Source organism: Gavialis gangeticus, unplaced genomic scaffold, assembly GCF_001723915.1.
Source record: "Gavialis gangeticus isolate Ggan-Ray unplaced genomic scaffold, GavGan_comp1, whole genome shotgun sequence".
Taxonomy (NCBI): domain Eukaryota; kingdom Metazoa; phylum Chordata; order Crocodylia; family Gavialidae; genus Gavialis; species Gavialis gangeticus.
In genome coordinates, this window is record NW_017729025.1 from 65,636,666 (window position 1) to 65,648,355 (window position 11,690).

The following is an 11,690-nucleotide window of genomic DNA, read 5'->3' on the forward strand; positions in this document are numbered from 1 at the left end:
CTTTTCACCCCCTCATCCAAATCGCTGATGAAGATATTGAACGGTGTGGGCCCAAGGACTGAGCCCCAGGGAACCCCACTGCCCACATCTCTCCAGGTCAAAAAGGACCCATGCACCACCACTCTGTGTGTGGCCCTCCAGCCAATTTGCAACCCATCTGATTGTAGGCGTCAACACCACAGATGCCTAATTTTTTAATTAGAATGGGGTGAGAGACAGTGTTGAAGCCTTCCTAAAGTCCAGAAAGACTACGTCCACCGTGACACCTGCATCCAAGGCTTTTGTGACCTGGTCGTAGAAAGCCACCAGGTTGGTCTGACAGGACCTGCCTCTAATGAACCCATGTTGATTGCCCCTAAGCATAAATGCCCCTGCTGGCCCCTCGCAGATTTGCTCCTGAATAATTTTCTCAAAGAGCTTCCCCAGGACCGAGGTAAGACTAACGAACCTATACTTTCCTGGGTCCTCTTTCCTCCCTTTTTTGAAAATGGGGACCATTTGGCCCTTTTCCAGTCATCGGGCACCTCACCAGAGCACGACAAGTGCTTGTAAAGCTGTGCCAGGGGTTCTGCAATGACCTCTGCCAGTTACCCAAGCATTCTGGGGTGGAGATCATCAAGACCTGCTGATTTGAACATGTCTAGTCCCTCCAGAAGTTCCCTGACTAGGTCCTCACTGACTCTGGGCCTGGCTGCATCTCCCCTGGGTCTGTACAGATTCCCAGTGCGGGGGTTGTCCTTGTCCCTGCTCAGAAAAGTGGCAGAAAAGAATTTCATCCTCTGCTTCTCTGATCCCCCTCAGTCTGCTAACCTCCTCCTGGAGCTGCCTCACCTGCCTCTCCAGGGCCCTAAGATGGACAACTGCAGGACAGGTGTAGGGGGTCCCCATTCCCTGCCCCCCCAGCCCCGCTGGGCATCCTGCACAGGCCAGGGGGCAGGGTGATGCCAGCCCCCCTGTGGGCTCTATCTGGGTGGAAGCCTCAGAGAAGCCCCAGATAGGTGGCATCCCCCGTGCAGGGGCCCTAGCGGGACTCTGCGTCCACACCAGTTTTATTTATTGGTGTGCTGCTTTCACCTTTCCCTTACCGAAGACTTCCTCCTGGCCTCTTCTGCTTGCCCGCCTGTGCGAACACTGGTGCAAACACCAGTGCACTTTGTTCATGCGCGGCTTGGCTTAAATCAGTCATCTGGGTAGAGGGAGACTTCTGTTCTGTTTTTTCCTCAGCTTGCTGAGGTTCAAAAATTCATCTCCCAGCCAACAGGCAACTGGGAAATTTGGGTGGGCAACTATGTCTATTCCATGGGAAAGAATTCAGAGTTACATGGGGCCTGAGAATACAAGAGGGAGCCTGACAAAAGACTGGATAAAAATATAGAAAGTACTGGAAGCAGGAACAAGAACCTGGGATTCCTTCCTTTCTTGGGAAATGGGATTATAGGTTTGAACCTGCATAGGATGAAGGTGGAATTAAATCTAATTATGCCACTTCTAGGCCAGGTGCTCTCTGCTAAGGCTAGTTTATAATGAGGTGACACTGCAGTGGCATTTGAAAAAAATGAGGCTACTACTGCATTTTGTAAGGAGACCAGTTCTGCTGGTATGTATGCATTGTGTGCGCACTGAGGGTGCCTGTCAGGTCCTCCAGGCAGCTTTGATGGAAGAGCTTAGGTTAGGTTTAGGCCTGAGCTACTTAGCAAGCTACTCAAACTAAGGCATTTTTGGGTTGTCATTTGGGGCTTAGCTGCCTCAGTTCAGCTTAAGTCCTTTACTAGATTTACTTAGCTCTTTTCTGTAAGACTAGTAGAGCTCCCTGCATTTTCATTTTTAGTCTTGAGCTCTAGCCATGGGCAAGTATTACATTTGTGCTGTGAAACACCCCTTTCTCCCAGCACTATGAGTAAGCATACAGGCTTTCAACCAGTTTATGGTAGTATCTAGTGCACCTGCCACAAATTTCTAGCTCTTTTAGCAACTCACCTATTTCAGGAAGTTTTGTAGCTCCATGTGCAATCCCTATGACTTCTAGCAACCCACCTTCCATACCCTCCATATGGGTATGTCTTCCTTCCATACCCTCTAAGGAAGAGGGTGGAGAGGGACCGCATCTGGCTCTCTTATAGTCTGCTAGGAGTAAGCTGTCAGGGCATTCAGTGCTGCTGCCACCTTCCTGGTCCCAGGTTGATAAGACTGGGCAGGGAGCTCCAGTTCAGGTGGCTGGTGTAGCTGCCCCCTGCCCAGTGTTCTGGCTCTGGGGTAGAGCCCCACAGTGTCCCCTCAGCTGTTAAAGCATAGGCTTTTACCCATGTTCTAACAGCCATGGGAGAAACTCTGTTCCCAGGGCTAGAATACTGTCAAGCACCCAAATTCTAGTCACGGGTCCCAGGAACAATCTGGTTCATGCAGGGCACGGGGCAGTGACCAGAGCTGGGAAAAGCCCTGCTTCCCACCTGCCTTATGACTAGTATTGGGTGCTCTGGTACTGTTCCTCTGCAAGGAGCAGGCTGTTTGACAGCTCTTGTTGCTGTCATGGGACTGGTCATGTGATGCTTGTATGCCCCTACCTTCTCATCACATTTTCTAGGAATCTGCAGGGCTGGAATTGAACACTTGTCTCCAGTCTCTCCAGGCAGGAAAAACAATGTAGAGTGGGAGCCTGACCACCCTACTAGCAGGGCTAGCCTTACAAATGGTGGGCCTAAAGCAGGGGTGGGCAAAATGCGGCCCGCAGGCCAGATGCGGCCCACCAGGCCATTCCATCCAGCGCACGGGGCCTCTAACATTTAGAAAATTAATATTTATCTGGCCCTGGCTGCCTGTCACGTGGCCCCTGATAGCTTGCCAAAACTCAGTAGGTGTCCCTTCGCCTGAAATAGTTGCCTGCCCCTGGTCTAAAGAGTGAAGTGCTCTTTAGCTTCAAACAGTTGGCAGCCTGGGGACTTCTTAGTGTCATGAAGGAACACCACAAAACACCAATGTGTTTTTGACCCCTCAAGCATACACATTAGGGCTGTGTGAAATGGTTATGTTTCAGTTTGGTTTCAGATTTCACCATTTGAGAGGGACAGTGGTTTGTTTCAGTATTCTGTTTTGATTTGACCGAATCTGTTTTGGCGTTCTTATGCTGTTTTGGTGATTCAGCCATAGGCTATAATGGGGAATCAGTAAAAGTAGTATAACTTTGTAATTTCTTGCCTGATTCAGATGAAAATTGTAGGGATAGTAGCTGCTTCAGAGGGCATGAAGTCTGCCAGGTGTCAAGGAGGTAGGTGCAGGGGTTTCTGTCAAACTGCACCTCAAACTGTTCAAAGCAAAATTCATGACATGTGACTTTGTGTATGTTAAGGTGCAGCGGGATGAAAACAGAAGGCATGGTAGCCCCTTCTCAGGGCATGAAGCCTGCCAAGTTTCAAGGAGATAGGTGCAAGGGTTTCTTTGAAACTGCACCTCAAACTTCTGAAAGCAAAACTCATGTCACTTGTGTGCATGTCGGCAGAGTGGAATGAATGCAGTAGGGATGATAGCCTGTAACAGGGGGCCTTCCCAATGCGGGTGAGATCTCAGCCTGCCCACCTGTTTCTGGTCCAACCATGCCTTGATGGAAAACTGATTTAGATGTTACCCAGGCAGGAGGCTGCCCATTTAGGCCCTTGATGTCTAGGGCTGACATCCATTCTGCAGCTCCATACCTCCCATACACTGCAGCCCATGCCATGCAGATGTCATCCCAGGCAGCTAAGCTCACCTGGAGCTTCACAACTCCATTGCAACCAGCAAGCCTCAGGCCTCTCAAAGATCTTTACAGGTCTGGGCTTTCCCTAGCTAGGACTGTGTATGCGTGTGGTGGCTGGAAGTTATAAGGTGCCTCCTACCCACCTTTCACCAGGGAGGTTTGTGGTTCTGGCATTTCTTGGGGGCTGCCACACCACCAGCAGTCCCACCAGGCCTCCCTGACCCTGGCAGGGTGCAGTTTTAAGTCGTGCCCAGAACTTGGGCCCTTCTCCTTTCCCTTAGCCCCAGCTCATACCTCCAAGTTTGTCCTGGCACAGGAGCTCAGTAGGGAGATGTTCTTCCCCTGCAGGCTGGTGATACAGTGAGTGCTGCCTCCAGCTCTGAGAGTAGGGCATTAGATGGGTTTAAAAAAAAAAGGAAATAGGTGTGGACGCTGCTTCTGCTGGCTGGTGCTGACCCAGCTGGGCTCCTCCTATCCCCAGCAGTGCATGGGAAGCCGGCTTCAGCCACAAGCTGCTCCAGACGGGACGGACCTGGTTGGGTCGGCACCAGCCAGCAGAAGCGGTGGCGGGGCCATGTACTGCTCGGGACTGACCGGCGTAGGCAGGGGGAAACGCAGCTGAGTCTCTGCCAATCCGGCTGTGCTCATCTCATCCTGAGTGGCACATGGCTCTGCCACCACCTCTTCTTCCTGGTGATGACTGAGTTAGAGCTGTGGCCCAGCTGCTGCTTCCCTTCCCCAGTGGCGGCCCAGCACGACCCTGCACAGCCTGAGCAGCACGGCACGGCACAGCACAGCACAGGGAAAGCCTGCCCAGCAGCCGCTTTCCTGGGCTTACCTTTAGGGCAGGGCCCTTTCTAGTCCTGTGCAGCAAAGCAGAAGGTGGCCCAGACACTGTTTTCCCTTCACTGGTGCCACAGGTTCTGGCCCAGCCCCCACCCCCTGCCCCCCTCAAGCTGCAAACATGGCCTGAGCCCGGGGTGGGGCAAGGCCAGCTGGGTCAGGCTGAGGTCAGGGTTGGTTTCCTTGTAACCAGAACCCAAGTAAACAGCCTGAGATGCTGCAGCTGGTGCTGCCAGTTGCCACTGGAGCTTTTAGAGAGGCAGCCGCCATTACCTGGGTTTTGAAGGGGCTCCGCGGGCTAGAGGGAAGTGCTTGGCAGGCCAGATTGGGCAGTATTTTGCTCACCTCTGGGTTAACAAAACAGCAGTCACCTTCAACCTCATTTAGGATGCAGCCACTGACCTTGCATGCATCACTAAGACCTGATGGGATGTGGCCTCTGGGTTGGTTGCCCGGATGGTTCCAGATGGATACACAGTGCAGCAGTCTACACTAGATCAGCTGGACGGGTAGACAAAAGGAAGCGTGATAGTGGTCTTAAAGGAAAAGCTGGCCCATAATAGATATTGGCTGCCAAATTTGTTCAGCTTGGAGTTCATCTACCTTGTGCTCAAGGCTGGGGATAAACCAGGGATTCTGCTGGTGAACTGACTACCCAGATGCACAGCTGATTCCCTGACTGACTGAACTAGTCGATTGGTCTCTGAAGTAGGATTAAGGACACCTAGACTTACTGTGTTGGAGGAGTTCAAAACACATGTTGAATATGGCTGGAGCAGGACTACATGACAACCATCAGTCTGTCCCAGATACTAACAGAGCTAACCCATTAAGCAGGGCACACGCAGGACCTAATCTTTTGCACCTGTCTAGATTGCAGGGGATGTGATTATGAGGACTGTTGTCAAGAAACTTGTCATGGTCAGACTACTACCTCCTAAAGGTGCAGTTCTCTGTCCTATATCACCCCTGTTGGGCTGATGGACTAGTCTGCCCCCAGACTCTTGGGGCTAGTGTAATTCCAGACCTCTTGGGGGGACATTGCTGCTCACCTCGATGGCAACTTTAAGAGCCAGGTTGATCGGTGGAATAGCACCCTGACCTTGGCCATAGATTGTGTTACCCGGGTTTCCACTCCCATCATTACAGTGGCTTGGGTCCTGATGGTATAGGGGGGAACTGAGGCAGCTTAAATGGGAGAGCTGGCAGCTGGAGTGCAGATGTTTTTCAATCTGTGCTGAAGCCAACCAGCCGGAGCATAGATCTTTCTTAAAAAACTATGATGTGGAGGTGGCATTGGCAAAGAAGAATTTCCTTCACTACCATTGCAGCTGCAGTGTCATCCAGCAGAACTGTTCTGGATGGTGAATGGCCTGGCTAATTCAGCTTGCTTATCCCCAGAAACTGAGTCATCTTCTGTCTGCTGTGATGAATTTGCCACTGACTTTGCAAAATTGCCCTATCTGGCGCAACTTGGGAACTGCCACTTTTGCTGTAAAATCAGAGTTTGAGGCTGAGAAAAATGGAACATGTCCAGGTTATATGGATTGTTTTAGATTGCTATTGCCCACTGATGTGGAGGATGTGCTTGGAAGGACCAGGGGGACAAGCTGTGCACTGTCCTGGCTTGTAAAAGTCAGTCAGGGGAGCTGGACGCCCCTGTTGGCAGTGGTTGTCCATCCCCACTTGACAGGTCTGCAACTGCTTGGTCTCTGGCCAAGAAATCCTCACTTGATGGTCACTCCTCATCCAGTTGTAGCCCAGTCTCCAACCTTCCCCTTTTTGAGAGAGGTCATTGAACAGGTGATCATCCAACAGGTCCAGATGCATATGGATGCCATTGGTTTTCTTGAACACTTGTGGGTCTGGCCTTCAACCTGGATCTAGCACAGAGATTACACTCAGGGCCTTGGTTGATGATTTTCACCTAAAGATTGACAGGGGAAATTATGCCCTGCTGATATTACTCAACCTTACACCCCCAGCAGCACAAGTGTGTGCCCCTGCTGCCACCACAGCCAAAATGTGGTGAAACTGCCATAACAAATGAGGCACAAGAGCAGGGGGTCACCCACCATGAGGTATAGTATGGGGACATGTGCTGCAGGGCCACTAACAGTAAGAGGGCCCCCATCACATGGTTAGTACAGCATGTGGCCCAGGTGGCATGCAGCCCACACAGCATGCTCCTGGGGAATGTGCAGTCCTAGCCAAAAGCACTAGGTACTTAGAGTACAATCTTCAAATGCATCACAGAAAACTTCAGACACTAAGTCCCATTTTCAAAAATGGCATGGGTCTGATTCAGAGGGGTTCAGTAGGCATCTTATTGGTTTTGTACATAACATCTGAGCACCTGCCCCAGAAGAACAATTTGAAGTGACCCAGTTGGATATCTAGTAGCCCTCTGTAACAATAGAAACACCAAGGCTGCTTACACTTCTGATCACTTCTCTATGGAGGGACAGCCTGCACACTCCCACAGGACAATCCACACTGATCAGTCGGCACGTTACTGTTGCTAGGAGAACAGAGGAGTGCCTACCTCTGACACAAAGCAAACCTCCTCCACGTTCACTGATGGACACATTAAACAAATACTCAGAAGAAACTACAAGAAAATGCATGGAGGGCACTTTGCAGAGAGAGCAAGGATCTTCATTCCATCTACTCTAATGCTGGACAAGAACACATGGGCAGATCCCTGCCCCTTCAGCGAAACATGTACCATTTGCAGCAGACAGGGCAGAGCCAGTGTTCCCAGATTCTGGACTCAGGCAGCATAGCAAATAGACAGAAAAGCTCATATGCACTGGGAAGAGAAAAGAACAAGTGCCATGAAGAAGGGAATCTGAAGCAGCTGGTATAGCTTGGCACACTGCACAATTGTCATTTCCATTTTTCCCCAGGTTTAGTTATGGTGCTGGTCCCCAGCTATAGTGCATTCTCCCAGAGGTGTACTTGACTCCCATGCAAGAGCATGTCCAAAATACACCACCGGTCATGACCAGAGGAGACCCTGTCCTAAAGACTCTCTCTTACCTCCCCTGTTCAAATGTACAGTAGGCCCCAGTGTCATCCAAACATGGAAAAGTTTAGTCATGTACCATGGACAGAACTCAGTATACTCAGGGGTTAGTTATGCGGTATAGTCTAACAGCAGAAAAAAAAACAATCAAGGCCACCACAGATGGGTGATTCCAAGAGGCTGCCAAAGTTTCTTCTATGACATCCATCTCAGGAGGCTTTCAGATAGCAAGTCCAGAGAGCTTCCATTCCTGTCCATGTGGGCCAAGGAAGGGCTGATCTCTTTGAAAGATTTCTTTGCAAAGCCCACAGGGATCAAAATGATGAGAATGCATGCAGCTTTGCTGGGGATGAGCTGGCTTATAACACACACCTGTGAGAGCCTACGGGGGTTCATGCCAAGAGCCGGGAGACATAGGTGCTGTGTTTCATAGCCGTAAATCACCATCTGCAGCAGGTCACATCAGGCATGCCATTACGGACAGACCTGGCGCATCCACACCTTCCAGGGAAATGGTCAAGCATCAGCCCAAGCTGGGGCTCCCCTGTGGTTGTGGCAGGGCACCCACTACAATACTACATATCCCCCAAATGTTTGTTATGGGATAAGGCTTGCCAAGAACTAGTGCCAGTTTTAAAGCCCTGTTTCCCAAGGGCCCTTTTTCTACAGTGTATTCATCATTGGGGTGCAGAGGGACTCTTTTGTCTATGCAAAGCTCCACTAACATTAATTTATTAATTACAAAGAGGTTTTGGTTCGCTAAAGTAATTTTCTTCTTATTGGAACACTCTGAATCTAACAGTTTAGCGATGGAATTAAATGATGCTATAAAAACTACATACACCCTCTTTTACAATCTAATGCCATTGAAGATGTAATCTAATTTCCATACAAAACAAACAGAAATCACGAATAGGAACTATTTTGAGACTTCAGGCACAAATCCAAAGTCCAGTGGAATCAAGACAAAACCTCCTACTAAATCCAATGGGTTTTGGATCAGACCTTAGACAGTAAACATCTACAAAGACAAATTTTCCAAGGAGCTGCAGAAGGTTCTGTTTGAATAGTTCACAACTGATTGTCTTCCAGATATAGCCACACACAGAAACCTCTTCCAACACTTTGTGATATAACTGTGAATAATTTTCTGGCTACTTACTGCTGTCAGGGGGAACAAACATTCTTCTTAACTTCAATGTGAATGTCACTACTGGTTTCAGCAGAAGGAAGATTAGGCCTTTAACATTTTGAAATGTATGATAACTTAAGTTTCGTTCCTGGTGAGGAAGAAATGACCAAGGATGAATTTCAAAACAGTTCAGCCTAATTAAGATTAAGTTTATGGCTCTCTTCTAAGCAATCAGATAAATATTTTTGATTGTGTCATTTCTCTTCCTTATGGGAAATTTATCAAGCCTTTGTTCGGATTACTGTAAACCTTTTTTATTTCTGCCTGCAAGTGGATCCAAAAACAAATTAATCATGCTATTTTATTTATTCCTGTCCTATCATACAAGCAATTTGAAAATACTTGGAAGATCAGACAGTAGCAACCCTGTGACAATAAAACTGTGACACACAGCAAACTAATGGTTTTGCCAAATGTTAATTCCAACATTTTCAAAACATAGAAACTTCTTGTTAATAAAAATTTAGACATAGTGAAAAAAATTGCTAGAAAGAATGTTAGATGCCCTGAAAGAAGTCAGTGGGGACAAATTCCTGCTGTCAGAACTCAACTCAATAATATGCCTTTTAGATCTGAAATGCTAGTTAACCAAATAGAAGGAGCTGTAACTTTACTGAGGGAGGAGAATGTATCATTTTACTACATTAAATAACTGAAGAACCTAAGTGCATGGCATTATGATTTTAAACCTAGCTAACAGTATGAAGCTTATCAGAGAGGCAGCTTGGTCTAGTAGATAGAGCAGTGGGCTGGGACTTGGGAAAACAGAGCTCTATTCCCAGCTGACCTGTTAAGTAAACTTGGGCAAATCACTTCACTTCCCTATTGCTCCACCTGTAACAAATGACAGGGCAGTGAGCAGCACCTCTTTGGTAAAGCACTTGGGAAAGCTGCTGATAGAAATACCATGTGCAAGAGAAAATATATCCCAAGCGTGTCATCTCAAACACAGAGGTGATTCCCTAAACTAAGAAACAGGCACTAAGGAAACACTTGAAAAACATTTGTTTTAAACCATGGTGATCTCAGAGCTAGCACCTAAGCAGATCAAAAAGAAGTCTTGCTGGGAAAAGACAATCAGAGTAATAACGTTTTTTAATACACTTAGACTATCTCGGTGCCTTTGGTTATAAGAGTTACCTTGGGTATGTAATCTTGCTCATCAAAAACAAGGAAGTCTTCACAGGATAAATATAGATTTTGCCTCTTCCCATGGAAGAGATAGAGAAAAAAGCATGCATTTTTCTGAACAAACCCAAAAAATGGGAAATTGCTTGTAATAGTAATTCTGTTCCTCTGATGTGCCAACCAAGAAGGAAATTACTGCAACATTCTACAGTTTTTCTTTCTGACCAGGTGTGGCATGATATGGCCAGTAGGCAGAGTCAGCTTTTGGTGGGGAATATAGGGCAACTGCCCATGTCCACATGCTGTGTGGGGCTGCAGACAGTGAAACAAGCTTGACAGTATTTTTTTTTTCATAATCAGACAGCACTGCATTGGCACATTGTGGGGTAGGAATTTGGTTTTTTAAAATACATATGTATTAGGGCTGTGCAAAACTTCAGCAGTCGTTTTGTTTCGGAAGTGTTTCAGCCCGTTTTGGCATCCAAAACATCAAATCTGAATCAGAATGGAAGGGTTTGAAACATCTACAAAATGAAACAGAACCATCCAAAATGCTTCAGATGTTTTGGAGGCAGGCGTGCGGGGAAACAAACTCAGAAGAGTGTGGGGGGAAGGGCTGCTTTGATATTGACATCTGTCCCTTAGGTCCCTTCCAGTCCCGGAGCTCTGGGGGAGGGACAGAGAAAGAACATATAAGGCTGTTTGTGAGCAGCTCTCTGCCTTTTGTGAGATCTGTCTCTTGCAGCATGAGCAGCAGAGCACAGCATCTGAAGGGTCTAGGCTGGTAGTAGTAGGTAGGCTGCTGCTACCAAGTTGTAGCCAGCCATTAGCCATTTTCCCACTTACCCTTGCCTACCATCTCTACTGTTAATCCCTTTCAAATATTTCTTCCCCCAAAATCCTGTTATTTATTCTTGTTATTTTTTTCACCCCAAACAAAAAGAAAGCTGTGCTTTGCCTGGCAGTGTCTCATCACTGTGTAGGAAAGCACTACACATATACACACAGAGATGCACATTTTACAGCAGACCAAACATGAAGCATGCTGAAAAGGCAGGTGCCCAGTCTTTTGGCAGGGGGAACAGAGAAGCCAGAGGGAAAGCTGCTTTTCCTGGCCAGGGCTGACCCGGCTGGGTCCATCCCATCCAGAGCAGCATGCAGCTGAAGCCGGCTTCCCACATGCTGCTGGGGATAGGATGAGCCCAGCCAGGTCTGCACTGGCCAGCAGAAGTGGTGGTGGAGCTGTGTGCCGCTTGGGACGGGACAAGCCCAGCTGGAGTGGCAGGGTCTCAGCTGCATTTCCCCCCTGCCTGCACAGGTCAATCCCGAGTGGCACACGACTCCACTGCCGCTTCTGCTGCCTGGTGCTGGCCCGGTTTCCCACATGCTGCTCCTCCCATCCTGAGCAGCACGTGGGAAACCGGCTTCAGCTGCATGCCACTTTTCCTGGCCGGTGCTGACCCAGCTGGGTCCATCCCATCCAGAGCAGCATGCTTAGAGAATCTGGCCCTTAGGGGCTTCAATTCAAGCCTTTTCACTTCTTCAGTTCTATGAGTTTGGGGGTTAATCCCTGTTGGTGACCAGGATGAAAATAATTACGTTACAACATTTTTCCAAGACAGAGTTGTGCCTTGCTGAGGTTGAAATGGGATCCACTGGCATCAAAGGTGTTTTGCTTCACCATACTGTGCATTTCTAGGCCAGGTTCTAGACAACTTGTGTACTTAGTCGGCCAGACAAGAGTTTAGACCATATCCAGAGCAGCATGC